This window comes from Aphelocoma coerulescens, unplaced genomic scaffold (genome assembly GCF_041296385.1).
Source record: "Aphelocoma coerulescens isolate FSJ_1873_10779 unplaced genomic scaffold, UR_Acoe_1.0 HiC_scaffold_100, whole genome shotgun sequence".
Lineage (NCBI taxonomy): Eukaryota > Metazoa > Chordata > Aves > Passeriformes > Corvidae > Aphelocoma > Aphelocoma coerulescens.
The window spans coordinates 1,035,494-1,040,192 of NW_027183463.1; positions in this window are offsets into that span (position 1 = coordinate 1,035,494).

The following is a 4,699-nucleotide window of genomic DNA, read 5'->3' on the forward strand; positions in this document are numbered from 1 at the left end:
AGACTTTTGCAGCTTCTCCTGGTTTTGTTTGCTTGTTTCTCTAGGCTCTGCAGGCCACAGTGGCTAAAATCTTCTTCAGTCACAATTCTTGGTACATCACTCCTTGTGTTCAGCCCCACTCCTTGTGTTCAGCCCCACTTCTTGTGTTCAGCCCCAGGTATCTCCTGATCTGATGGCTTTTTGATGGTTCAGCTGCAGTTCCTAAGGAGTTCTCTTATTTCTGATTCATTTGTGCTGATTGATTTTAGCCCTTTCATTCCACCCTTCCCCATGCATTTGCTCCTTTTTATTACACTTCCCTGTTCATGAAAATCCATTTATATTCCTAAGGAAAAAAAAAAAAATCCCCTTGCTTTCACTTATATTATTGCAAATGCTTTTTCAGAATACAGAACTGATACTCCTTGTCAATGAAGCCACTGCCTCTGAGATATAAGATTGATAAAAGCTGTTTGGGGGACACAACCACCCTCTGCCTCAGATACAGCAGTATTTTTCTGTTTCAGCTGCCTGGGTTTTGGGGTAGTTTAGTTTGTTATTATTTATAGCTCCTATTTTTAATTTGTTTGGTTTATTTTGTTTTGTTTTTTGTTGTTAAAAAATCTTGAGGTTGCTAAGCCACATTCTCAGCTGGGGTAAACTGTCCTATTTTCATTTAGCTCAGAGAGGTCTGTTGATTTATGCAGTACCTGGTCTAATTTCTGTCTTTAGCAGACTAAGTGCTCTTGCAGTATGAACCTGAGCTTTGCTCTAGCTTTGGAATTTATGGATGCCTAAAATTAGCTTGGAAACTGCTTATGGTTAGTGCCACATTTTAAGTAATTGTGCTATACACTTTAATTTATCAAGGGTCTGCTACAGTTAACATCCAAAATACGAAAATCATTGTAAGCCATGGGTGATTGTGCTGATCTGAGCTACATAAATATTATCTTTTGGTGCAAAGTGATGGAATAAGTGAGGGATAATTAACATGAATTACTGAATTATATGACTTTATTGATCCCTATTCCTAAATATGAAACTAAGTGTTTGACAGTTGAACTGATAGAGAAAGTGTGTCTTTGCTGAAATAAGTTTACTTTAATCTTGTCTGGTTCTGAGGGAAAAATATGGTAAATCAAAGGAGGTTTTTGTTAGCTGGTTTGTTTTTCTTGTTTGTTTGGTTTTTTGTGGGATTTCCTTTCTTTTTTCTTTTTCTTTTTCTTTTTCTTTTTCTTTTTCTTTTTCTTTTTCTTTTTCTTTTTCTTTTTCTTTTTCTTTTTCTTTTTCTTTTTCTTTTTCTTTCTTTTTCTTCTCTTTTTCTCTTTTTCTTTTTCTTTTTCTTTTTCTTTTTCTTTTTCTTTTTCTTTTTCTTTTTCTTTTTCTTTTTCTCTTTTTCTTCTTTTCTTTTCTTTTCTTTTCTTTTCTTTTCTTTTCTTTTCTTTTCTTTTCTTTTCTTTTCTTTTCTTTTCTTTTCTTTTCTTTTCTTTTCTTTTCTTTTCTTTTCTTTTCTTTTCTTTTCTTTTCTTTTCTTTTCTTTTCTTTTCTTTTCTTTTCTTTTCTTTTCTTTTCTTTTCTTTTCTTTTCTTTTCTTTTCTTTTCTTTTCTTTTCTTTCTCTATTGAAGAGTTTGGGAAACAAAGGTAACAGTTCTCCAAAGAGAGCTAGGTGGCACCTTACACTTAGTTTGAAAGAAGGGCATTTATTCCCAAATACTACGTGATCTGGGGTTATATTCAACAAATTCTCTTGTAAAAGGGCACAGAGCATAGGTGAGGCTAAAGACTGATAAAAAAGATGCTTCTAATACTGCATCATAAGCAGATGCACATCATTTTGTCTGACACGAGGTTTTCTGGGTACCATTTTATTATAAGGTGCCCCTATCACTTTCTCATCATTTGCTTTCATTTTGTTTCTTGAATAAAATCCTTTAGTTTTACAATTTCTTTACTTCTACTCCGTGAGGTGCAGAAGACAGAAAAGGTGAAGTTTCCAGGTATAGGCCCTGTTATATAGTAGGAAAGAAGAAACAGAATTTGAAAGACATTCCTTCTTTCTTTGATACGATAAAGATCTTCCTTCCAGGTTAAAATATAATTGTTTTTCATAGAATCAGAGAATGGTCTGGGCTGGAAAATCACCTTGTTCCAGCAGCCTGCCATGGGCAGGGACAGCTTCCACTATCCCAGGCTGCTCCAAGCCCTGTCCAACCTGGCCTTGGACACTGCCAGGGATCCAGGGGCAGCCCCAGCTTCTCTGGGCACCCTGTGCCAGGGCCTGCCCACCCTCTAAGGGAAGAATTTCTTTATTATATCTGATCTTATCCTTCTCTCTGTCAGTTTGAAACCATTCCCCCTTGTCCTGTCACTACATGCTCTTGTAAATTGTCTCTCTCCTTTTTCACTTGTGTCTTTACCACTACACGCACGACATTTGTTAAAATATTTAAAACAACTGTTAATATTTTGCTGAAAAAGGTGTCCCTTCCGGATGCTTTCACCTTAGGAAGAGAAAAATTATGTTTAAGGCAGGTAATTTTCCTACATTCTTCTGTTGAATCAGTAATGATTTTGCTCTGTAAACCAAAGATTGTTGCTTTTACTTATTTTAAAGAAACTATACTTTTTTAGAGAAACAATATATATATATATATTTTTTTTTTTTTTTGCATTACTGCATAGACAGGAATTTTATGGAACTGTTGCTCTGTTGGCAGTGTTGTGTTGGCATCAACACTAAACCATATTGCAGGATATAGTGCGTTAGAGGCATCTGATTCCCATGTTACCAGCAAGGAGACATCTGGTTCATGACTTTTAGCATAGCATGCCTCGTGGTACAGCAACAGCATCCTAAATCAGGCATGACAAAAGCTCGCACTTGGAGACCAAAAAACCCATTTGCAGTATCGCTAATTTCTAACTGCGCGTTAAAACCCAAATGGATTGCATTCCACAATGATAAATGAGTTTAAATCAACACCAGTCTGAAAAGAAATGTCCAATTTGGAGAAATTAAGATTTTATTCACTGGGGAGTTCCTACCTTAGTCATTGAGGCAATGTCTGTCGTGGCCTGTATATCGAGAAACCAGGCTCGACTTCAGGAACTTATGCTGTGTGAAATGAAGATTAAAACAAGGCATTGTTCTCCATCACAGAGTTTGGTACTGCTTCCTGTGCAACAGCTCTGAGAGAGCTCCCTGGGTATTGATGGTCTGAACAATCTCTCTCCAACAGCCTGACCCTGTTCCTGTGAAAATACTCTCGAAGGCACTTCCACAGAGACTGAGATAAACTGACTCTGACAAGATAAGATCCCTAATGCATCACCCAGTGGGTCCAACTTTAATTTCCTGAATAGGTATCTCTTGCTGGAGGTGTAAAGCTACAGAGGGCTGCTGCTGGAATCACTTTTTCTGATTGCATGATGAGTGATGACTATTACCCCACCAAGGAGCCTCACTGTTTAGATGACCAGCTGAGACACAAGGAAAGGGAGGGAAAAAACCCCACATCTAGACCTTTCAGTGTGGGGTACCACATATATGAACAAACCCCTCTCCAGTGTAAAATCCAGCATAATGAAAACTCACCGTGACCCTCAACATGATACACCTCATAAACATAAATGACAAAGTCTATCAAGTTAACTGATTGCTATAAATTATTGAAGTGGATGTATTTATTGCATACAATTAAACTGCTCTTACTTTATGCTGTAAAGGACTCTTACAGGTTTGCCATGGTGGCTAATTAATTTACAGCCCACTTTGCAGATTTATGTTGTGTTGCTTATCAGTGCAGAGAGCAAACAAGACCTGCAGAAACAGGAATCATGACACATCTTGTTCTCCATTGCTCCAGGGTCTAAATTTTTTCCCATTATCCTGTAGACAGCCAAGGAGAGATGAGAAAACCTTAAAAAAAAAAAAAAAGAAGAAGAAAAAGAAGGTGGTTTGCCTTCAGTCAGGTTTGTTATTTCAATATCCAGTAAACGTGAATTATGTCTAGATTTAGCCAGGTTGGATGGGGCTTAGAGCAACATGGTGTAGTTGGAAATGTCCCTGACCATTGCCAGGAGTTGGATTAGATGACCTTGAAAGGTCCCTTCCAACCCAAATCCCTCTATCAGTCTATCACTGGAATTGTTTAAGGCCATGTGATTGGAAGCAGGTTGGAGAAACCTCATCAAGTTGAAGACATCCAGCTGTGGCAGGGATGCTGGACTAGACGACAAATGAAGGTCCCTTCCGATCCAAACCATTCCATGATTCTAAGAAGGGTGGGAGATGCCCCATCCCTGCAAACATTCAAGGTCAAGTTGGACAGGGCTTTGAGCAATCTGGTTTAGTTGGAATTGTCCCTGACCATGGCAAAAATTTGAAATGGATGACTTTCAAGGATCCCTTCCAACAAAAACCACTTCAGGATTCTGTGACTTTCTACGCAGCAGGAGCCCATTCCGCATCCCAAATGCTTCTTGTTTGTCGCTGACTGATGGTGGTGAAGGCAGAGCATGGAGGGATGGGATGGGACTGGCAGGATTCCCCTATTTCACATGGCTAGATCTTCTCCAGCGCTTCAGGCGAGCCTCAGCTTGGCCTGTGGGCACAGGGACTACAGGTGTCAGCTGCAGGTCCCAGCTCCCACTATGTCCTGTCCTGCTGACCTCTCCTGCTGCGTCCTTTTGGGCAGCGGATGGAGATCCCGAACG